General features: G+C 37.2%; 1 protein-coding gene and 1 pseudogene across 7 annotated transcripts in view; one reads left to right on the top strand and one right to left on the bottom strand.

The window, feature by feature from the left end:
* The window catches only part of LRBA (LPS responsive beige-like anchor protein), a 785,650-nt gene that overhangs the window by 721,735 nt on the left and 37,928 nt on the right, over positions 1 to 25,987 (bottom strand). The window lies entirely within an intron of this gene.
* On the top strand, positions 6,770 to 12,448 carry LOC123583827 (annotated as a pseudogene).

Genomic DNA, 25,987 nt, shown 5'->3' with positions numbered 1-25,987 from the left:
CTACATATTGATTTTTAAGAAAAGACTAATTTAGTTTGGATGAAAAGGAGTTAAAACCAGTAATATATTATGTACATGAAAAATTTTTCTCACCAAAAAATAACTCCAATTGAGTACAAAACTCGTATCAACCTTCTCAAGACACTTTAGCCATGTAATAACCCCTATACAAAATAACATTTCCAATCACTCGGCTTACCCCGCAAAATCTCAAAAAGCCACACCTCCCATTTTCTTCCCAGAGAATCTTACCAGTCAAGCCAGTCCAGACTACTTATAACAAGGAGCTTTAAAATTCACTTCCTTATCTTTACTCTCCCTTCCTAAAATTCAAAGTTTAGCTCAATTCTCACCTCTACAAACAGACATTTCCAGATAAAACCAAAAACAACGTACTGTTTCCCTACTCTGAACTGTTATAGCTTTGTCACATTGCAAAGCATGCATAGTTCACACTTAATTACTTTATTGCTAGTTATCTTTTTTTTATATAAACCAGTATGTACACTATTTTTTTTAATTCACTTAGTTAACATACAGTGTAGTCTTGGCTAGACGTTAAGCCAGGGCTTCATCTCACATATGACACCCAGTGCCCATCCAGAGAAGTATCCTCCTTAATGCCCATCACCTATTTAACCCATCCCCCCACCCACTCCCCTCGAGCAACCCTTCGTTTGTTCTCTGTATTTAAGAGTCTCTTAAGGTTTGCCTCCCTCTCTGTTTTTACCTTATTTTTCCTTCCCTTCCGCTATGTTCATCTGTTGAGTTTCTCAAATTCCACATATAAGTGAAATCATATGATATCTGTTTTTCTCTGACTTATGTCACTTAGCAAAATACTCTCTAGTTCCATCCACATGGTTGCAAATGGCAAGATTTCAATCTTTTTCAATGTCAAGTAGTATTCCATTGTATATAGATACATGCCACATCTTCTTTATCCATTCATCAGTCGATGGATATTTGCACAACTCTGGTTTCCATCAGACTGTAAGCTCTTAAGAAGGAAAACTATAGAAGGAACTACATGTCATACATTATTCCCAAAGATTCTAACAATCCTATGAGGTTGATACTATCATTCCCTAAATTTTCCAGACACAGGAACTAGATCAGAAAGTTTACGCAGCTTGCCCAAGAACCTAAGAAGTGACAGACTTAAACTGAAGTTTGTCTGATTCCATGCAAGATACTGTCTTTCAAAACAAAACAAAACAAAATAAAACTGTTATAAAGCTCTATGGTATTTAGCACATTTTCGAAATATGCTCACTTATTTCAACTTGGTACAACCCTTAAAGTTGATGTATTTTACCTTTCTCTGGCAAGCATGCTTTCATAATCCCCTTACTCTGGTTCTATGGGGGAAACTCTCAACTGACTTGAGAGTCCTGATAGGGATACAGTCCTGCCAATTTCACAGAATGGCATAAGAAACAGGTTAGACAATCATAATATCATATACTGTCAGATATACTCTTTCAGTGGTAGGGTTGTGATTTAAGTCAGGCCAATCAGAGTTCTGCAGGGGTCTGGGCCTCTTTATGATGTTATCTCGGAACAATTGGTCTTTCTACCTCATCCAGGCTTGTTCACTTGCCCCAACTCAATACAACACAAATTTGATAAAGTCTAATAATTCCAAAGGGAGTATTTGGCACAAAGGTGACAATCTAGAAATATACCTGGTTCGTCATGTATTACTAAAATCTATATTTAAAGAAAGTCAGGAGCACCTGGCTGGCTCAGTTAGTACAGCATACAACTCTCAATCTCCGGGTCATGAGTTCAAGCCCCACATTGGGTGTGGAGCATACTTAAAAAAAAAAAAAAATTAAAGCAAGCCAAAGAACTAGTAGAATGCTTTCAGTTTAGAGTAACTATGTGACAAAATGCCATTCTCTTCCTAATCATAATATGAACTGAAATTTATTTAGCAAACAGCCATAGCAATTGAAAAATTAGGAGCTCTAATTTCATCTACCATTTTACAAGGGTTACTAGATTGGCCCAAGGAGGTAAGTGGAAAGAATTTACACCCTACAAAAAACAAATGAACATATTAAATGCTAGCCCACAAACAGATTGGGAAGAATATATAAATGTAATTAGACGAAGATGAACAACAGATTTATATCATGCTGGCACAATGTATCTTTGTACCATTATAATTACTGAGAAACTAATTAGAAAATATTTACAGATTCTCTTACAAGTACCTTATACAACATCAATACTATAAAAATGAAACAAATCAGGGGGTGCCTGGGTGGCTCAGTCAGTTAAGTATCTGATGTCAGCTCAGGTCATGAACTCTCAGTTCATGGGTTCAAGCCCCACATAGGGCTCTGTGCTGACAGCTCAGAGCTTGGAGCCTGCTTCAGATTCTGTGCCTCCCTCTCCCTCTGGCCCTCCCCTACTTGAACTCTATCTCTCTCTCAAAAATAAAGATTTTTTAAAAATTAAGGGAAAAAAATGGCACAAATCAGAACCATCTCAGGTGCATTTAAAGTAGTATGTTTATTTAAAAAATAAAAAATAAAACAAGTTAAAAAAAAACTTATCACTACCTGAAAAAAACAAAAACTAAATCCAATACTGAGAGTATGATCCTGATATTCAAAACCTGGAAAGAAATATCCTCAAGTGTTAATAAACACGATCTCTGCCTGGTGAAAAAAATAAATAAAAATAAAGTAGTATGTTTAAAACCAGGCTGTGCAATAGCTTTAAAAAGGTAGGCTACTAAAGACTTGATTATAAAACTTTCTTTTAAAATTTCAGGTTTTGTACATATATCCTAGAAACTTAGCAAATGCTTTAAACAAACAAAAATAATATTTAAGTCAGTATTCAAATAACTTCAGCAAATAATAGGGTAACAGCTAAAAAAAAAAAAAGGCTCTCCATGACAAATATAAAATAAACACTACAGAAAAGTTATACAGAAGCAAAGTCTGGAACTGGGGAAAAAATAAAACGATACATCAGCATTTAACAAAGTGAACCAGATGTTTAGATAGATTTGGCAACTCTGAAAGTAATATAAATGAACCTTTTCTTATACTTGGTAACAAATTTTCTATTCAAAAAAAAAAAAAAGCCAGAAGAAACGCTAAAAATATACATTCCCTCTCACATTTCACTTTTATAAATGAAAATGTTTCCCATTCAAAGAAAAACAAGTACTTTAAGAATAAAACAATTTTTGCTAGCGTTCATTTTCTAAAAGCAATCAGCTGAAATATACTAATTTGACTACCTGATACCAAACAATGCAGTTATTTCCTACCTGAAATTTCATCCAACAGCAATACTCCCTCACTGTAGCACTTCAGTGTCACGTTCTCTTTTGGTTCAGATTACATGGCCTCACTTTCAGTAAATTAATAGTTTGATCAAGTATCTTCTTATAGTGTTAAGACTGGCAAACTTAGGAGGACAAAAACTGTAATTTTAAAAAAAGTATAATTCATCTTGTTATCAAGTCTAATCTTTTTGTTCTATATTAATACTTCAAAAGAAGCAAAATATATAAAAATAATAATTTTTATAATGTAAAAACCTCTAATAATTCTATTCTCATAACTATATGATGAAACATAAGATAAAAAGATGTCTGAATGAAAATTTGTGTCAATCTTTTGCCAAGTAAGCTATTACTCAATTCTCCTTAAAGAAAACAATTCATCATTCTGAAAAGTAGAAAACAAGTGTAAAGAACTAAGCATTTAGGGGTGCTTGGGTGGCTCAATCAGTTGAGCGTCCAACTCTTGATTTGAGCTCAGGTCATGATCCCAGGGTCGTGGGATGGAGCCCTGAGACAGGCTGAGACAGCCCTGAGACAGGGATCAAACATTTATCCTCTTTTCCTGGAGGTAATAACCAAATTGTGATTTTATAAAGTTCTTCATTATAGAAAACTCTAGCTAATGAATGCAGAAAACAATTTTTTGCATTTTTATTTTTTATTTTGAGACAAAGAGAGACTTATTTTTTAAGTTTATTTATTTATTTTGAGAAAGAGAAAGAAAGAGCTAGCAGGGGAGGGGTAGAGAGAGAGAGGGGCAGAAAGAGAATCCCAACCAGGCTCTGCACCAGCAGCACTAAACCCAACGTGGGGCTCAAACTCACGAACTGTGAGATTATGACCTAAGCCAAAACCAAAAGTCAGATGTTCAACCAACTGACTCACCCAGGCGCCCCGAGAAAATTACTGATTTAAAACATCATCAGGGCACCTGAGTGGCTCAATAGGTTGAGCAACTGATTCTTGGTTTTGACTCAGATCAGATCTCACTGTTCACAGATCAAGCCCCACATCAGGCTCTGCAGTGACAGAACAGAGCTGGCTTGGGATTCTGTCTCGCCTCTCTCTCTGCCCTTCCCCCAATTGTGCTGTCTCAATCTCTCTCAAAAAAAATTAATTAAAAAAAAAACATTAAAAAACTAGTCTTTAACTTTTAAAGGTACAGATTGAAGTATTTAGAAATTAAAAGGGAGAGGAGCACCTGGGTGGCTCAGTCAGTTGAGCAGTCAATTTCAGCTCAGGTTACGATCGCAGGGTTGTGGGATCCAGCCCTGCATTGGGCTCTGCACTGAGCGTGGAACCTGCTTAAGATATTCTCTCTTGCTCTCTCTCTCTCCCTCTGACCTTCTCCCTCACTCTCTAAAAAAAAATTTTAAATAAATTTTAAAAATGTGTATTTCAACTATTGAAAGGGCGGGGAGGAGATGTGGGTGACTGGCTGGCTCAGTCAGTAAAGCAAGGGACTCTTGATCTCAGGGTTAGGAGTTCAAGCCCCACACTGGGTGCAGAGATCACTTAAAAATAAAGTCTGGGGTGCCGGGGTGGCTCAGTCAAGTGTCTGACTCTTGGTTTCAGCTCAGGTCATGATCACACAGTTTCTGAGTTTGAGCTCTGCAGTGGGCTCTGCACTATTAGTGCTGAGACTGCTTGGGATTCTCTCTCTCCCTCTCTCTCTGCCCCTCCCCTGCTCACACACACACTCTCTCTCTCAAAATAAATAAGTAAACTTAAAAAAAATGTTTAAACAAATAAATAAAACCTTAAAAAATAAAATAAAAAGGAGAGGAGGGAAAACTCTTGCATTACTGAATTAGATATGGTTACACACGTTGTTAATTAAGATGTTTAAATACAAGAGCAGATACTGAAATCAACTAAAGCCCTTGTATTTATCATTTTTAAGTTACTATAAAAAGGATTATTGTTTAGGGGCGCGTGGGTGGCTCGGTTGGTTATGCATCCGACTTCGGCCCAGGTCATGATCTCACAGGGAGTTCAAGCCCCCTGTTGGGTTTTGTGCTGACAGCCCAGAGCCTGGAGTCTGCTTGGGATTCTGTATCTACGGCTCTCTCTGCCCCTCCCCTGCTCGCACTCTGTGTGTGTGTCTCTCTCTCTCAAAAATAAACAAACATTTAAAAAAATGTTTAAGGGATTTTGTTTAAAATATTAACATTATGAACTTTTGCTTACATGTTATCACATACAATCCTCTAAAACTGAAATTAAATGTTCATTATCCAAAATGACAGTACTAACTACATTTATCCTGCCAACATAGAAATTTGACAGCTTCGATCAATCCTCAATAACTCTAAATTAAAAATTTACCAGATAGGCTTTTAAGCATCAGCAAAGAAAAGGTTAGAAAAACAGAATACAAAAATGGATCACTCCAAATTAATCTACCAACAAACAATAATCAAGCAGCAACTATGCACTTCATCATATATAAGATGCATTCATTGGTTAGAGATATTATTCATGTTTTGTGGACAAAATTAACAATAAGATCTATGCAAAGTACTACCAAAAAAAAAACCTCATAAGAACCAAAAGTATACACACTATTCCTCATAGTAAGGCAGTAGCATAAATTGTTAGTGTCTTCAGTACCAACCTGAAAAAGCTGATGACAATTTTGTATTCTCTGCATCTACTTGAATGTAATGGATGATCAAAAGAAGATAAATTTAAGGGGCGCCTGGGCAGCTCAGTCAGTTAAGCGTCCGACTCTTGATTTCTGCTCAAGTCATGATCTCACAGCTCTGCTTAGGATCCTCTCTCTCCCTCTCTCTCTGCCCCTCCACTGCTCACTCTTTCTCTCTCCCTCTCTCTGTCTCTCTCAAAATAAATAAACTTAAAAAAAAAGAAATTTGAATAAATGTATGCATGCAATGGTACAATAAACCTGTTATTCCAACATGAGCATATGTATTAATAGAAGCATAGCTAGAAAAGCCTCTGAAGCCTTAATGAAACATTCATACCACTTGATCCAGCAACTGAACTTATTTTTTTTTTAAGTTTATTTATGTATTTTGAGAGGGGTAGAGGAAAGAGAGCATGCAAATCTCCAAACCGTGAGATCATGACCTAAATTGAAACTAAGAGTCAGATGCTTAACCAACTGAACCACCCAGGCACCCCCAGCAACTGAACTTCTAAAATTCTAACCTAGTAAGCCAAAATATTTAAAGCACTTTATGTAGCACCACTGCCCTACCTAATCCTATATTTTCTTTCAACTTCTCATAATTCTGGGCCAGATATATGTATTATGTATCATGACAAAGACACCCATCTCCCACAGGACACTCATCATCAAGGTCAGAAACAACAAGCAAGTCCTGACACAGGTTTTAGTCTGTCCTTGTGGATGCCAACTTGTACTTGTGGGCTCCAGCTTATTCTTGCTTTCCTGTACTTTATCCATCTTCTCTTCTGACTATTTGCCTCATGAACCTCAAACTCCAGAATTACGCACAAAGACGGCCTTACAGATACTGGTAAACCAGCTCCTAGAATTATGTACCATAAAATCTCTTCAACAAATCCTGAAGGTATTTGTAAGTGAAGCTTTTGTTTAGTGGAAAGTGAACCTCAAGAAAATTAACAAGAAAAACCCACAAAGTTATTTTTAAAAGGCATATGTATTGACACACTGCCAGGTTGGATTAAGAATACTAGAGACAGGACAGATGAAGAAAGGCCTTTGGATCCTCAGATTTCTACTGGCAGGAAGTAAGCTGAGACTTCTGGTCAGCTGTAAAGATATGCCATCTTTCTAGAAAAGGGAACATGATTCAGATGGCAGAAGAAAGAACTTAGAGGACAAACCAAGAGCCATGGAAAATTATTCCCAGTGAGAAACCAAACCAAGGAACTTTCAACATTTTCCCAGCAGGATTTCAGACCTACTATAGACAAGTGAGTTCCTTGTGTGTTCTGCCCTTTTTAAAGAAGAACATGTCTAGCAGTTATTCTGCTAGGGACCAATGCTACTACACCATTATATGTTGGAGTAGGGGCAGATAAGTTGTCTCTAGTCTTACACATCTAAAGAGCTAGAAGGGCACCTGGCCGGCTCAGTAGGAAGAGCATGTGACTCTTGATCTCGAAGTCATGAGTTTGAACCCCACGAGGGGTACAGAGATTATTTTTAAAAATAAACTTTAACTTAGAAAAAATAAAACATAAAGAACTAGAGGAACAGTCCATAAAGAGCTTACTAAAGGAAGCTTACCTAAGGAGTCTTACCCGTACTTGGACTCAAACTTAGATGATGAGATTCTGGACTTTTTGAGATTCTGACTAGTATGAGATATCAATATCATGTATTGTTTTAAGCCTCCAGATTTTGCATTGTTATGCAGCAAAAATTTGTTCAATGTACTGTTTCATTAAAAAATAACTGGATAACACATCTTCCACTCCCACTCCCACAGTAACATACTGTATTTAACCCCTCACCATAAACAACTGAAAAACTAAACACAATAGACAAAGCAACTATTTTCAAACACTGGACAATAGAAAAAACTGGAGTGAGATCCCTGTGAGAAGGGAAATAAATGTGTTAAGACTGCCTTCAACTTTGTGCCTAGAGGTACTTTTTAAACTACTATAGAGAGAAGGAGAACCGCAGCAGAGCACAGCCATCTCAAAGAATTAAAAGATGGCAGTCTCGCTGAATTGAAAAAACAAGACTCATGAGCTGAGTAAACACAGATGAAATTTCAGGGAGACCGAGGTGGCTGGATTTCAAGGAGCAGAGTACCAAGGGAAGTTACCAGAGAAATTGTTCCATGAAGCTAAATAGTGGTCCCCTGGAGTATCTGGATGAGCACCAAACTTCACAGGCATAGGGTAAGACTCAGGATAGCACCAAAGGAACAACTACTGAGAAGCTATCAGTTGAAAAATTCTCACAGATCACATAGAGCTGAGAGAAGTTTGAATTGTGCCCCAAGTAGAAAGATCTTCAACATCTAAGGCTTTGAGCACATGCTCCTCCAAAAGGATCGCAAGCCATAGCAGTAGGGCTAAACTAATCCTACAATAAAGGCTACTCTCTATCATAGAAATGTTTAAGAACAAGCCCAGACTCTGCCTTGAGGGAGCTGCATAGCAGAGCAATAGAAGGGACTAAATGCAGATAAAATTCCTGTCTTACAAGTCAGACAAACCGGCAATAGACTGCAAAGGGATAGAAGAGTCATGGGGAGGAAAAGTTCTCCATGATCCCACATAAGTTGCAGACTCATTCCTGAGCCAGGCACATGACAGACCCAAACGGACAAAGAAAAAGCTTTGAGAATTTAACCAAACCAGTCTAAAACAAACGGTTGAGTGGCACATGCACAGGACAGGCCGAAAGAAGCAAGGCAAAGGTCTTGAAAACTGAAATGATACTAAAACCACCCATACCAAATCAGGATTAAGAAGGTAAAGTAGAAAGATTCTGAACTTGTCTCCTCCTAAAGACACACTAAGGCTCCAACTACATTTAGAGCAACTCTGAGAATGACCTGAAGACTAGCAGAACAATTCTTCCACAGCTTAAGATGTAAAGAAAAAGCCACATCAAGAAGGGCAGAGTGGGCAGAGATGCAATCTGACTGGGACTCACAAAGTTAGCACAGGACCCCCCAAGTGGAAGGCATATCAAAGGCACAAAAGTACACTCTGAGGAAGGGTTCAAACCCTACAGAGAGCACCTGCCCCCCACACACTTATGTCAAGGAGATGAGCAGGGACTCATCTAGCTTTGTAATGTCTGGCTTTGAAAATCAGCAGAGCTTAACTCTAGGAGCTTTAAAGTCATTGGGGCTTAATTTCAGAAGAACAGGAGGGCTACCAAAAAAGCAGGATTCTTGCTTTTAAAGAGCCCACCACAGACTCACTTGCTCCAAGAGCCATCACAGAGGCAGCAGTTTGAGAGGTGCCTGAGCTGTAATTTTAAAAGTTATGTTGACTAGAGTCACCTGGGTGGCTCAGTCAGTTAAGCACCCAACTCTTACTTTCTGCTCAGGTCATGATGTCACAGTTCATGGATTCAAGCACCATGTCAGGCTCTGCAATGACAGCACAGAGCCTGCTTGGGATTCTTTCTCCCTCTCTGCTCCTCCCTCGCTCTCTCTCCTAAAGGAAAACAAAAGCATTTAGTAAACTCTTGGATATTGGTCTTAGCAATATTTTTTGGATCTGTCTCCTCAGGCAAGGGTAACAAAACCAAAAATAAGTAAAAAACACTACATCAAGCTAATGTTTTTGCACAGCAAAAGAAACCATCAACACAACAAAAAGGCAACCTAAGGAATAGGAGAAGATACTTCCAAATGATAAAACCGATAAAGGATTAGTATCCAAAATATATTTAAAGAACTCATACAACTCATTACCAAAAAAAACATTCTAGGGGCGCCTGGCTGGCTCAGTCAGTTAAGCATCTGACTTTGGCTTGGGTCATGATCTCACGTTTTGTGAGTTTGATCCCCATGTCAGGCTCTGTGCTAACACTCAGAGCCTGGAGCCTGCTTCAGATTCTGTGTCTCCCTCCCTTTCTGCCCCTCCCCTGCTCCAGCTGTGTGTCTCTCTCTCTCCCTCAGAAATAAAAAATAAACATTAAAAAAATTTTTTTTAATAAAAATAAAAAGAAAACATTCTGATTTAAAAATGGGCAGGGGTGCCTTGATGGCTCAGTCGGTTAAGTATTCAACTTGGGCTCAGGTCATGATCTTGCAGTTCGTGGGTTCGAGCCTCGCTTAGGGCTCTGTGCTGACAGCTCAGAGCCTGAAGCCTGCTTAGGATTTTGTGTCTCCTTACCTCTCTGCCCTTCCCCCACTTGTGCTCTGTCTCTATCTCAAAACAAATACTAAAAAAAAAATAAAATGGGCAGAGAACCTAAAGAGACCTTTTCCAAAGAAGGCATATAGAGAGCCAACAGACACATGAAAAGACGCTCAACATTACTAATCATCAGGGAAATGAAAATCAAAATCGCAACAGGATATCAGCTCATACCATTCAGAAAGTCTGGTATCAAAAAGACAAGAAATAGGGCCACCTGGGGGCACCTGGGTGGCTCAGTCAGTTGAGTATCCAACTCTTGATTTTGACTCAAGTCACAATCTCACTGGTCGTGAGTTCGAGCCCCATGTTGGGCTCTGCACTGACAGCACAGTGCCTGCTTGGGATATTCTCTCTCTCTCTCTCTCTCTCTCTCTCTCTCTCTCTCTCTCAAAATAAAGAAATAAACTTTAAAAGATAAATAAAATAAAATACAGAGCCTGGGTGGCTTAGTTGTTTGTGCAGCCAACATCAGTTCAGGTCATGATTTCACAGCTCCTGAGTTTGAGCCCCACATTGGGCTCTCCACTCTCAGTACAGAGCCCACTTTGAATCCTCTGTTTTCCTCTCTCTCTGCCCCTCCCCTGCTCACTCACTCTCTCTCTCAAAAAATTAAATTAAATTAAAATAAAATAAAAAAGAAATAGGGGCACCTGGGTGGCTCAGTCAGTTAAGCATCGAACACTTGATTTCAGCTCAGGTCATGATCTTGTGGTTTGCAAGATCAAGCCTCGAGCCCCACGTCAGGCTCCATGCTAACAGGGCAGAGCCTGCTTTGGATTCTCCCTCTCCTTCTCTCTCTGCCCCTCCCTCCCTTAAAAATAAATAAACTTTTTTAAAAAAGGCAAAAAATAATAACTGTTGATGAGGATGTGGAGAAAAAGGAACCATCGTGTGTACTATTGTTGAGAATGTAAATTGGTGCAGCCACTATGGAAAATAGCATGATGATTCCTCAAAAAATTAAAAACAGGCTTCCTATTTTTGTTTTTTTATTTATTTTTTTTAAGGTTTTATTTATGGGGGGGGGGGAGGGGCGGGCAGAGAGAGAAAGGGAGAGAGAATCCCAAGCATGCTCCACATTGTCAGTGAGAAGCCCAATGCAGGGCTCAAACTCACAAACCATGAGATCATGACCTGAACCAAAACCAAGAGTCGGACGCTCAACCAAGTGAGCCACCCAGACACTCCTTTTTTTTTTTTTTTTTTTAAGTTTTTTATTTATTTACTTTGAGAGAGAGACAGAGGGAGTGAGCAGGGGAAGGGCAGAGAGAGAGAGGGAGAGAGAGAGAATCCCAAGCAGGCTCCACACTGTCAGTACGGAGCCCGATATGGGGCTCAAATCCATCAACCCTGAGATCATGACCTGAACCAAAACCAAAAGACGGACGCCTAACCGACTGAGCCACCCAGCCGCCCCGAAATAGGCTTCCTGTTTGGGGGAGGGTGTGGGAAAAGAACAGCAGGAGCCACATACAGCCATGAAGTGGTAAGAAGCCCCTCAAGCAGTCAAAGAAGCAGGCTAAGGAGATAGAAGAGGAAGATAAAGCATTCAAGCAGAAACAGAAAGAGGAGCAGAAGAAACTTGAGTAGCTAAAAGCACAGGTTGTAGGGAAAGGACGCCTGACCACAGGTGGAATTAAGAAATCTGGCAAAAAGTAAGTTGTTCCTTGGCCTCAGGCAATGGTGATCTTTAATTCCATTCCTGTTTAAACATCTGGATTCCCTGTCATAGCATCTGTTGCCACCTATAGCTAGAATGAAGTGTTGTCTTAGTTGTACATTTAAGAATAAACTTTTGTAAAAATTAAATAAATGAATAAACCAAGCAATCAAAACAAAAATTAAAAATAGACAACAGCCAAAATACGGAAGCCACGTTTCCATCCATAGATGAATGGATAAAGAAGATGTGGTTAATACATGCAACAGAGTATTATTCAGCCATAAAAAAAGAATGAAATCTTGCCAATTGCAACAATGTGCATGCATCTAAGGAGTATACTACTAAGTGAAACAAGTCAATCAGAGAAAGACAAATATGGTATGATTTCACATATATGTGAAATCTGAGAAACAAGACAAAGAAAACAAACAAACCAAAAAAAACTCTTAAATATAGAGAACAAACTGGTAGTTACCAGAGGGAAGGCAGGTGGGGTGACAGGTGAAATAGATGGAGATTAAGACTATATTTATCATGATGAGCACCAAGTAATGTATAGAACTGTCAAATCACTATACAGTACACCTGAAACTAATGTAACATGTACATTAATTATACAAGAATTTAAAAATAAGTTAATTTTTTTTAATTAAAATTAGAACTACCATATGATCCAACAATTCTACATCTGGTTATTGATCCAAAGAAAACAAAACCACTACATTGAAAAGATAAATGCACCCCTATGTTCACTACAGCATAATTATTAATAGCCAATATATGGAAGCAATCTAAGTATCCACTAATAGATGAATGGATAAAGGAAATGCAGTGCATGTGTGCACACGTACATGCGCACATGCACACACACACACACACACACACACACAGCACCCTGGAATATTACTCAGCCATAAAAGAGAATGAAATCTTTTGCCATTTATAATAACGTGGATAGAGCTAGAGGGTATTATGCTAAGTGAAATAACTCATACAGAAAATGACAAATACTGTATGATTTCACTGTATGAAATCTAAAAAACAAATGAATAAATAAAACAAAACAGAAACAGAATCTAAATACAAAGAACAAACTGGAGGTTGCCAGAAGGGAAGGAATATGGACTCAGCAAAATAAGTTAAGGGGATTAAGAGGTACAAAGTTCCAGTTATAAAATAAATAAGTCACTGGGTTTATATAAAGTACAACAGAACAAATATAGTCAATAATACTTTAACAACTTCATATGGTGACAAATGATAACTAGACTTTTCATGGTGAGTACTTCATAATGTATATAAATATCAAATCACTATACTGTATACCCAAAACTAATATAGTATTGTACGTCAACAATACTTCAATTTAATTAAAAAAAAAAAAAAAAAAAGGGCGGGGGGGAAACTAACCACCACACACAGAAAGCAATACTGAACTTGTGGTCTGACCCTAACCAAATTGATAACCTGCTTAAAAAAAAAAAAAAAAAAAAAAAAAAAATCACCTTTCTCCAAAGAATGTAACAGAGATCAGGGTCTAACAAGATAACATGATAACATTCAGAAAATCTAGGACAGAAACCAAAACTACAAGAGTCAGGAAAATGTGATGAACTTCAATAAAAATGACAACATGTTACAAGTAGATTACTCAGATGCAGAAGTTATCAAAGATTTTAAAGCAGCTATTATAACTAAGCTTCAGGAGGTAAAGGTAAAGAAACATGAAATAAGTGGAAAGATAGAGATTCTCAGTACAGAAACTATGTAAGTAAAAGATATATTGAAAAATACACTAAGCCTGGACAGGCTCATTATTAGAATAGAGATGACAGAGAACATAATCAGTAATTATGAAGGTAAATAAATATAAATTATATCCAATCTGAAGAACAGAGAAAGACTGGAAAGAAAATAATAATCTCAGGGACATATGGAAGTATCAAAAGTCTAATATACATGTCATTGGAGGCCCAGAAGAGGAGAATAGAAAGAGATTGAGGCAGAAAAATATTTGAATAAGCTTGACAAATTTGGAGCAACATGTAAATTACTTTGAATATAGCATCACTGTGTGCTCAAATTCTACATGACCTAACAGAATAGCGGCCCTCCAAGCAAAAACACTTCAATAGTGATGCAGAGTTCAAATTTCCCCCTGAAACATCAGACAATAATCTGGATTAATGACCTCTAAACCTCAGATTACACACTCCTATCAGTAAAAAATTAAGCAATCAGCTCACAGACATATTAATCCATAAATTATATATTGGCTACTAAATACTAATCTAATATAAAAATATAAAATAAGAGGGGTGCCTGGGTGGCTCAGTTGGTTAAGCATCCACCTTTGGCTCGGGTCATGACCTCAAGGTTCATGGGTTCAAGCCTGGTGTCAGGCTCTGTGCTGACAGCTCAGAGCCTGGAGCCTGTTTCCGATTCTGTGTCTCCCTCTCTCTCTCTCTCTCTCTCTGCCCTTCCACCACTCACACTCCGTCTCTCTCAAAAATAAACATTAAAAAAAAACATTTAAAAAAATTTTTAAATAACAAAAAGAAATTAAGGTAAAGAGATAAGCAATTTTTTGAATTTTTATACTGATATAAAAAATCCATCTGCACTCTCTTCTCTAAATTATTGTCTTTTTTAAAAATTGAAAGCAATGTGAATAAATACCCATTTTTTTTCAATCTTGGCTTAAACTATGATACACCAATTAGGTCTAATCTTAGTTTTAATGTCAAAACAAATTAAAATAGGAGTACACAATTATATGTAAATCCAATTGTAAGAGGACATTCATTGGCTTTGCCAAAATTCAGTTATAATTTTCCAGTTTTTCTTACAAATTTATTACAAGTGTATTGTTTTTGAAATGAAAGTTCAAAACGTATAACTCATTTGAAGAAAATAGATTACAATTTTGTTCCTGTGTTTTTCAAGGTACAACTTTTACAACACATACTTTTCAGCAACAAAGTGAGAAAATAATGTAAATATTTCCAAACACATCCATTTTCACACATAAATTTCATTCAAAAAGAAGTTCTTGGGTGCCTGGCTGCCTCAGTAAGTAGACAAAGCAACTCTTGATCTGGAGGTGGTAAATTCAAGCCCCACTTTGGGCACAGAGCTTACTTTTAATATTTTTTTTTTCAACGTTTATTTATTTTTGGGACAGAGAGAGACAGAGCATGAACGGGGGAGGGGCAGAGACAGAGGGAGACACAGAATCGGAAACAGGTTCCAGGCTCCGAGCCATCAGCCAGAGCCTGACGCGGGGCTCGAACTCACGGACCACGAGATCGTGACCTGGCTGAAGTCGGACACTTAACCGACTGCGCCACCCAGGCGCCCCCAGAGCTTACTTTTTAAAAAAATTTGTTTTTTAAAGTTCTTTGTCACTCAAAACTAAAATGCTACTTTTAAACACCAAAGGAAAGACTGTGTTAATATTTATAAAAATAACACTGAAAGTTACTCAAATGAAGAAAATTTATCTATAAAAGAAAAATGCTTATCTCATCTTTAAACTTAAGGTTTAAAAACTCTTACGCTATAACTACTGAACCTCTGAGTATTAAAAGATTTTTATAATCACTCCTCATCACAAAATTCTGCTAATAAGTCTACTATTTAAAATCTTTAAATCCACTTACTCAGGCACAAGTAAACACATCACAATAAACTGAAATACATAGGTGAGATTTGGATTATCACCCCCCCGCCCCCCCCCCCCAGGCTTCCTCAAGATGCCACACAAGCTATAAATCTCATCTGAACAAATGAAGGGGACCACTGTGAAGCTAAATATTTTTCTCATTTTTTATTACTTTATTACCCATTAAGAGATGAATATAAATTCTAATACTTTTTTCATCTACATTAGTGAGTCATCTTAAGCATCCTACTTTGAAGACTACTGTTTTTTATTAGAAAAAAAATTTTATTAAAAAATGATTGTTTCTATGTTTGAAGTTACAATCCAAGTTTTACCAAGTTTCCAAAGGGAAATTACACAGATGGCTTGGATACCTTTCTCAAAATTAAGGATAAATATATGAAATTATCTAAAAGTAGAATGAAACTTTTTCTGGAAAATTAATAGTGTTTCCCCTCTTACTGACAGTATTTCACTTAATGTTAACAACACTGAAAGGTAAATACTAATATTTACTTCTTGGAGGGGCGGCGCCTGGGTGGCTTAGCTGGTTAAGCATCCGACTATTTCAGCTCAGGTCATGATCTCATGGTTTGTGAGTTCAAGTTCCACACTGAGCTCCACACTGACATCACAGAGCCTACTTGGGATTCTCTCTCTTCCTCTCTCTCTGACTCTCTCCCCCCTCTCAAAAATAAATAAATTTAAAAAGAATTTACTTTTTTTTTAGTCAACTTGCATTTGCTTTATTTCTAATAGCAGAATAACACTGAGTTTTAGAAATTTGTCGTCCATTCCCAAGTTTCAAAGTCAGCATTTATACCAAACATTTTTCTTCTTTCAAAAAACAACCATGCATTTAAGACAAAGAGACCAAGGGAGAAAGGAAGAAAATATTAACATGGATATGACTTAGTAACATCCATTCATAACTACCTTTTTTATTTCAGAAATAGAAAAAAGTACCCTAACTGTATTTGCCCTTTTTATTTTCAGCATTTCCCCCACATTCTAATAAGAAATGCAGAATTCCATGGCTCCCTAAAAAGATAACAAAATATAACATTTTTTTGATGGCACAGTCATTCATTAGTTGTATCATTACTATTCTTTAGAAAATCAAACACAAATTTTTTTATTGTCTTCCATATTGTTAACATTCTCAGTTGTAACTTCCATTACCATTAAATGAGCCAAAACCACCCTCAAGATCTTTCTAGTATATTATTTCAAATGTACTAAGAAAGCTAGACAATCAATTTTAAAAATTAAGTGTTAAATATGAGTCAATAATAGAGCTGTCAAGTAGACTAATGGCTGCCAGGGGCTGAAAGGAAGGAGGAATGGGGAGTGACTGTTAGTGGACACAAGATCTGTTTCTGGGGTGACTAAAACATTCTCATATTAGTAGTACTAGCCATAAACTTTGTCAATACAATAAAAGTCACTGAATTGTATGCTTTCAAATACTGAGTTTTAAGGTATGTGAATTTTATCTCAATAAAAACAACTGAATTTAAAATACTGAGTCAACAAAGTCTTTTATTTTTTTTTTTTTTTTTTTTTTTTGATAAAGCATTTGCACCAGCGTGCACAAAAGAGAGCAAGGGAAGGACAGAGGGAGAGGGAAAGAATTTTATGCAGGCTTCGTGCTCAGCATGGAACCTGAAACAGGGCTTAATCTCACAACCATGAGACCCTGACCTGAGCCAAAACACGACCATGAAATCCTGACCTAAGATGAAATCAAGAGTTGGACAGTTAACCAACTGAGCCACCCAGGCAGCCCAGCCACTTCTTGGGCAGTCTGAATACAGCCCTCTGTTAAATACTCAAACACTCTCACTTTCCAGTTTGGGACAGGTGCAGTTATATAGTGGCAAGACCTGGAACATTCAAGAGCAGGGGTTGCTGGAGATGATGATGGCTGGACATCTCTTTCTTTTATAGTTTCAGAGCCTCTCTATAAATCTCCTTCACAACTTGGTAGTCTTGAGTTGAACTTCAGCTCAAGGTTCTAAGCACAAGCATTCTGCCTACCCTTAAAAGTCACGTCATCTTGGGGCGCCTGGGTGGCGCAGTCGGTTAAGCGTCCGACTTCAGCCAGGTCACGATCTCGCGGTCCGTGAGTTCGAGCCCCGCGTCAGGCTCTGGGCTGATGGCTCAGAGCCTGGAGCCTGTTTCCGATTCTGTGTCTCCCTCTCTCTCTGCCCCTCCCCCGTTCATGCTCTGTCTCTCTCTGTCCCAAAAATAAATAAACGTTGAAAAAAAAAAAAAATTTAAATTTATAAAAAAAAAAAAAAAAAAGTCACGTCATCTCATTTCTGCCATACTCCATAAGTTGAAAGCCACAAAAACCCTTCTGGTTTCAAGAGGAGGGAACATTAATTCTATTCACAATGTAGGAAGAACATGAGATGAAAGATATTGTTGCATTCATCTTTGCAAAATATTATCTGACTCAGGGATGATTTTTCAGTAATCAAGGTTGCCCAAATTCTGACCTCTAACATCAGTGGTATATCACTAACACTGCATATACTACTTTACTAATGTAGTATATAATTTAAACATATGCACTAAAACTGGAATTTAAAAAGACATTTTTTTTAACGTTTATTTATTTTTGAGACAGAGAGAGACAGAGCATGAACGGGGGAGGGTCAGAGAGAGGGAGACACGGAATCTGAAACAGGCTCCAGGCTCTGAGCTGTCAGCACAGAGCCCGACGCGGGGCTAGAACTCATGGACCGCGAAATCATGACCTGAGTTGAAGTCGGCCACTTAACCGACCGAGCCACCCAGGCGCCCCTAAAAAGACAAATTTTTAAATCTAGACAGAAGCTATTATTTCCTTGCTTAATCCACTTTAGCAATCACTCTTAAGAGTGATGAAGTTTCAATTCCTACAAAAGGAAATTTCAATCAAATAAGCCATGGTTTTTGAAGATAAAACTGTTAAATAAAAATATTGATGGGGCTCCTGGGTGGCCCAGTCAGTTAAGCGTCCGACTCTTGATCTCAGCTGAGGTCATGATCTACAGCTTGTGAGTTCGAGCCCTGTGTCATGCTCTGTGCAGACGATGCAGGAACCTGCTTGGGATTTTCTCCCTCCTTCTCTCTCCCCTTCCTCCTCTCATGCTCTCTCTCAAAATAAATAAATATTTAAAATATATATATAGAGAGAGAGAGAGAGACAAGGAAAAATAAGACCAGATACTGTATTTCACCAATTTTAAGGCTCTTTTAATATTCATATTTCAAGTATCTCTAAGAATGCATATAACATACAGAGGTACCTTGTTAACCAAGCAGCAGCCCTGTAGAAATTTGGTTATTTCTACTGGTAAGACTGGACAATGCAACCATTCTTGTCAAAAACCATTTAAGTATCATTTGAGAAAGGATTGAGTCCGAGTTCTTTGTCTTAAAAAGCACCCCATTAGTACCTTCTGATAAATACAAGAAAGTACCAGCATCAAAATTTGCAAATAGGTGAATGACTTGCAAGAACATCCCAGAGAGGGGTGTTGGGTGGTTCAGTCAGTTAAGCATCCAATTTTGGCTCAGGTCATGATCTCATGATTCTTGAGTTCGAGCCCCACATCAGGCCCTGCACTGACAGCTCAGAGCCTAGAGCCTGCTTTGGATTGTGTGTCTCCCTCTCTCTCTGCCTCTCTATCAAAATTAAATAAAAATAAACTTTAAAAAAAAAAGGTGATTTAGGGCTGCCTGGGCGACTCAGTTAAGCATCCGACTTTGGCTCAGGTCATGATCTCATGGTTCATGGGTTTGAGCCCTGTGTCGGACTCTGTGCTAACAGCTTGAAGCCTGGAACCTGCTTTGATTCTGTGCCTCCCTCTCTCTCTACCCCTCCCCAATTGGCACTCTTGTCTCTTTCAAAAATAAATATTAAAAAACAATTTTTTTAGGGGGTGCCTGAGTGGCTCAGTCAGTTAAGCATCCAACTCAGTTTCAGCTAGGTCATGATCTCGTGGTTCCTGAGTTCAAGCCTTGTGTGAGGCTCTTCACTGACAGTGCAGGGACTCCTTGGGATTCTCCCTCTCCCCCTCTTTCTGCCCTTCCCCCATTCTTGTTCACTCTACTCAAAATAAATAAACATTTTAAAATTTTTTCTTAAGTGATTTAGTGGCACCTGGGTAGCTCAGTCAGTTGAGCATCCAACTCTTGATTTCGGTTCTAGTCATTATCCCAGGGTCATGGGATTGAGCCTCTAGTCAGGCTCCTCACTGAGCATGGAGCCTGCTGAAGATTCTCTCTCTCTCTCTCTCTCTCTCTCTCTCCCCCCTCTGCCCCTCTCCCCTACCCACATACTTTCTCTCTCTAAAATAAAAATAAATAATCAAAATATAAAAATAAATGTTTAAAAAATTATTTAGAACATTTGGACTAAGAATATCAACAGTTTCAGATATATCTTAAACAATTTATGTTGCTTATACTTGTCTTTACATGTATGCAAAGAAATGACATATAGTAAAAAATTTCACTTCCAACTAAGGATGTTTTTAGTAAGTATAGAATACCTCACTGACAACAAGTAACAACCAGTTACAAGATATAATAGGTGAGAAAATCCCATTTACAATAGCACCATAAAAAAGAAAATAAATTAAGAATAAACTCAGGGCTCCTGAGTGGCTCAGTTGGTTGAGCATCCGACTTCGGCTCAGGTCATGATCTCATGGTCTGTAGATTTAAGCCTCACGTCAGGCTCTGTGCTGACAGCTCAGAGCCTGGAGCCTGCTTCGGATTCTGTGTCTCCCTCTTTCTCTGCCCTGCCCCTGCTCATGCTCGGTCTCTCTCTGTCTCAAAAATCAATATAAAAAAAATTTTTTTTAATTTTTTAAAGAATAAACTTAACAAAAAGTCTATATGAAGAAAATAATAAACTTTCCCGAAAGGAACAAAAGTAGACTTGAACAAATGGAAAGATATTCCATGCTCTAGGCTAAAATGCCTCAATATAATTCTACCTAATATATTTAATAAATGCAATGTGTTCCCAATAAAAATACCAATGAGGTTTTTTGTTTTGTTTTGTTTTGAGAGAGATAGAGAGATAGAGCATGAGCAGGCAGGGGCAGAGAGAGAGGGAGACACATAATCCAAAGCAGTATCCTCTGAGCTATGAGCACAGAGCCCGAAGCAGGGCTCAAACCCACAAACCATGACATCATGACCTGAGCTGAAGTCAGACGCTTAACCAACTGAGCCACCCAGGCACTCCCCCCAATGACCTTTATAATGAAACTGGACAAGTTGATACTAATGTTAACAGAAAAATAAATTTCCAAGATTCAGCTAAGAAAACATTCTAAAAAGAACTATGAAGACAGACTAACTCTACCAGATACTAAAATATACTACAAAACCTCTAAAATGGACAAAGAGAAAAGTTCAGAAACAGACCAACAATTTAAAATATCAGGTATATGAAAAAGGTGATATCCTAAATCATCTGGGCGAAGTTGGTCTTTAGTACTGGGACAAATAAGTAGCCACCTGGAAAAAAGATAAATTAGATCCATTCTTCATACCACACAGAAGAAGGGATTAGAAACCTTCATGTAAAAAACGAAACTATACAATAGCAAACAATGGGCAAATTTCTATATAAGCTGAATTCAGGGAAAGCCTTCAAAAATTCAACCATAAAAAAGGAAAATATTACTAAATTTAACTGTATTAAAATAAAGTATTTTGATGGCAAAATACCATAAACAAAGATACAAAGAGCAAACTAGGAGAACGTATTTGCAACATATATCTAAGAAAACTAGTATCCCTCACATGCAAAAATATTTTTTTAATTGTAGGATAAAAGACCAAAAATTCTATTTAGAAAAATGGATGAAAGACATAAATATACATAAATTTACAAAAAAGATATAAAAATGGTCCTTAAACATGTGAAAAGATATTAAAAACTCACTTACAATAAGAGAAATAAAAATTTTAAACTCCACTGAAATAAGGTTTCTCACCCATCAGACTAGCAAAAACATAAGAAACTTGACAAGATATGCTGTGAGTAAACAGGCACTTACATATATTGCTAGTGGGAATGCAAAATGGTTCAGCCCACATGAGGGTGAATATTATCTACTATCTAACAAAACTACAATTGCATTTACACTTCTATCCATCTATTCCACTTCTAAGAATATATCTTAGAGGTGTATCTCCACAATACAAAAACTGATTTGAACAAATCAAAAGTTATTTATCACAGCATTGTTTGAAAATATTGGGAACTACCTAAATGTCCAAGAATAGGAGATTAGTTTAATAAACAGTGGCATGTACACACAAAAGAAAACCATTCACCCATAAAAAATAATGAGGAAGATCCTAAGGAATAATACAGAGTGATTTCAATGAGCAACTGTTAAGTGAAAACAGCAAAGTTCAAAAAAATGTATGCTGGGTGCCAAGACCATTCAAAGGGGAAAGGACAGTCTTCTCAACAAATGGTTCTGCGAAAACCAAATATCCACATGCAAAAGAATGAACTCAGACCCTAACCTTATACCATATACAAAAATTAACTCAAAACGGATCAAAGATCTAAATGTCAGACCTAAAACTGTAGAAAACTTAACACAGGGCAAAAGCTTCACAACACTGGATTTGGCAATGATTTCTTGGATATGACAATAAAGGCACAGGAAACATTAGAAAAAATACACAAACTGGGCTTCATGAAAATTTTAAAATTTTTGTGCATCAAAAAAGACACCAGCAAGAGAGTAAAATGGCGGGGTGCCTGGGTGGGTTAGTCGGTTGAGTGTCTGACTTCAGCTCAGGTCTGACCTTCATGAGTTCAGGCCCTGCATTGGACTTGCTGCTGTCAGCACAAAGCCAGCTTCAGATCCTCTGTCCCCACCCCCCTCTCTCACCCTCCTCCACTCACACTTGCTCTCTCTCAAAAATAAATAAACATTAAAAAAAAGAGAGTGAGTTGGGGCACTTCAGTGGCTCAGTCAGTTAAGCGTCTGACTTCAGCTCACGTCATGATCTCGCAATCCATGGATTCAAATCCTGTGTCGGACTCTGTGCTGACAGCTCAGAGCCTGGAGCCTGCTTTGGATTCTCTGTCTCTCTTTTTATCTCTGCACCTCCCCCACTCGCACTCTGTCTCTCAAAAATAAACATTTTTTTTAAAAATTTTAATAAAAAAAAAAGAGACAAAGTAAAATGGCAATGCACAGAATGGGAGAAAATATTTGCAAATCACAAATATTTGTAAAATCTGATAAGGGGTTAATAGCCAGAATCTATACAGAACTCCTGAAACTGTACAAAAATGAACAACCCAATTCAAAAATGGGCAAAGACTTGAATAAAAAATATACAAATGGCCAATAATCACATGAAAAGATGCCCAACATCACTGAATCACTAGGGAAATAAAAATCAAAATTACAATGAGCCACCCATTGGGATAGTTACGGAAGGAAGGAAGGAAGGAAGGAAGGAAGGAAGGAAGGAGAGAAAGAAAGAAAGAAAGAGAGAGAAAGAGAGAAAGAGAGAAAGAGAGAAAGAGAGAAAGAGAGAAAGAAAGAAAGAAAGAAAGAAAGAAAGAAAGAAAGAAAGAAAGAAAGAAAGAAAGAAAGAAAATTAAAGAAAATAAGAAGTGTTGGCAAGGATGTGGAGAAATTGGAACTGTACGCTGTTGGAAAGAATGTAAAATGGGACAGCCACTGTGGAAACCAGTATGGCAGTTTGAAAAAATTAAAAATAAAATTACCATATGATCCAGCAATTCCACTTCTGGGTATATACCCAAAAGAAATGAAAGCAAGGTCTTAAAGAGATATTTGTGCACTCATGTTCACAGCAACATTATTTAAAATAGCCAAAATGTATCCATCAACAGATGAATAGATAAGCAAATGTGGTATATACATACAAAAAATATTATTCAGCTTTAAGAGGCAAGGAAATCCAGCAATATATGACAAGATAGACAAATCCTGAGGCCATTATGCTAAGTGAAATAAGCCAGTCACAAAAAAGCAAATACTGTGTGATTCCACTTATGTAAGGTTAAAGTAGTCAGAATCAGACAGAGAAGAGAATGGTGGTTGTCAGTAGCTGGGGGAAGAGGGTAATATAGAATTATTGTTTAATGGGTATAAAATTTCTGGGGCGCCTGGGTGGCTCAGTCAGTTGAGTGTCCGACTTTGGCTCAGGTCATGATCTCACGGTCTGTGGGTTCGAGCCCCATGTCGGGCTCTGTGCTGACAGCTCAGAGCCTGGAGCCTGCTTCCGATCCTGTGTCTCCCTCTCTCTCTGCCCCTCCCCCGCTCTCACTTTGTCTCACTCTGTCTCCCAAAAATAAATAAATGTAAAAAAAAAAAAATTTTTTTTAAATAATGGGTATAAAATTCAGTTTTATAAAATGAAAAGAGTTCTAGAGATGGATGGTGGTGATGGATGCACCATATGAACATACTTAGTACTACTGAACTATACACTCAAAAATTATTAGGATTGTAAATTTTATGCTCCAAATATTTTACCATAATAAAAACTATTGGAGGTAAAAAAGCATATGCTACTTCATTATCTGCATATCTATATATCTATATCTATCTATATATATACACATATATGTGTATGTGTATATATATATGTATATATATGTATATATACACACATATATATACACATATATGTGCACAGTATGTGTATATGTGTATACATATATATACACATATATGTATATATACACATATATGTGTATATAGATAGATATGTGTATATATATAGATAGATATAGATATATAGATATGTAGATAATGAAGTAGCATATGCTTTTTTTATGTGTATATATATTTTATATACATATATTTTATGTGTATATATTTTTTATGTGTATATATATATATCATATATATGAGCTTCTATATAGAGTGTATATATGTGTATATCTTATATACATATGAGCTTCTATATAGAAATAGAATCTAATCATCAGCAATCATGAGATATATAAATATATATCTATACAGAGATATATTTTATCTTTTTTCCAAGTGCCTACTTATAAATATAGATACAGATATAGATATATAGGTATGCAAATCTAAAAAGATACATAGATATCTGCTTTACTTAACAAAAACAAATTAAAGGCAAATCAGAAAACAATGAGGCTGGTTACCCATGAGAGAAGGAAATACATTCTATATATTCAATAAAAGTTTTTATTAAATCAAGAAAGATGGGGCACTAAAATCAAAACCAAGACTTCAACTGCAGTTCAAATTAATACCACAGTCATATAGAAGGGAGAAATCCCAGTAATTTATGAACACGGTATTCCACTAAATATATATACTCAGTCTTGGATGGAGGAGGGGTTGAACAGCAAACAAACTTTGATTCTTTTTAGTAGGTAGGCTCTCTGTGTGTGGTAGTGGTATATAGTGCTAGAAATTCTGTAACTGTTTTAGAAGTATTTTACAACTGAGCAAATGAGATACACAGATACTTTTGGAAGCCTCTCACTGTGGAGGGGGAGGCAGACAAATATGGAACAGTGGAACACAAACAAGAATCCTACAGGGATAGACTGGAGTTGGAGAGATCAGTGTGAACTCAAAAATTACCAAAAATGTGTGTGTGCATACATGTAAGCATGTACAAAATATGCACACACATGTGCATATAAGTATATATACATATATGTGTTTGTGTATATATGCTCATATTTACATATCTGAATACATGTGTATCTTCCTTTCTCCATCAACTGAAACAACCCAAAAGCAAAGATGCCTCCAGAATAATGATAACCCCTAGCACCCAAATCCTGGTCTCTAAGACTATTCCCCACAAAGGAACCTAAGCTCCTCAGAAAAGTGACTCATTCCAAGATAGGTAAAAAAGAAAAAAAGGAAAAAAATAGCCTGGAATATATTATTATGTCAGAAAAGATGGAAGTATATCAAAATATATTAGGGCAATAGTAACTAGAAAAAAAAGGAATCCAAAAGTTTTTATCTATAATAAATAGATAAATAAATATGTAAATGGGGGAGAAGAGAGGATTCTTGCTTTCTGTAGAATGCCAAGGCTGACCAGTAAATGTGAAGGGAATGCCAGAGTTGAAAAATTATCATTTTCCAACTATCATTATAAAGATTTGTTTAGGCAATAATCATCCATGCTTGCTAACTTGAGGGAGAAATTTTGGTAAGTAGCAGGATAACTGCATTATTTTGAAGTGTATCCTGGGACACCTGGGTGGCTCAATCAGTAAAGCGTCTGACTTTGGCTCAGGTCGTGATCTCATGGTTCCTAAGTTCAAGCCCGGCACCAAGCTTTCCACTGTCAGGCTCTCTGCTTCAGATCCTATGTCTCCGTCTCATTCTGCCCCTCCCCTGCTTATGTTCTCTCTCTCTCAAAAATAAATAAACATTAAAGTAAAACAAAATAAAGTGTATCCTCACAGATTGCTTAC

The sequence above is a fragment of the Leopardus geoffroyi genome, chromosome B1 (genome assembly GCF_018350155.1).
Source record: "Leopardus geoffroyi isolate Oge1 chromosome B1, O.geoffroyi_Oge1_pat1.0, whole genome shotgun sequence".
NCBI classification, from domain to species: Eukaryota; Metazoa; Chordata; class Mammalia; order Carnivora; family Felidae; genus Leopardus; species Leopardus geoffroyi.
Note: the sequence above shows the minus strand (reverse complement) of the source record. Positions and strands in the feature narration are given on the sequence as shown.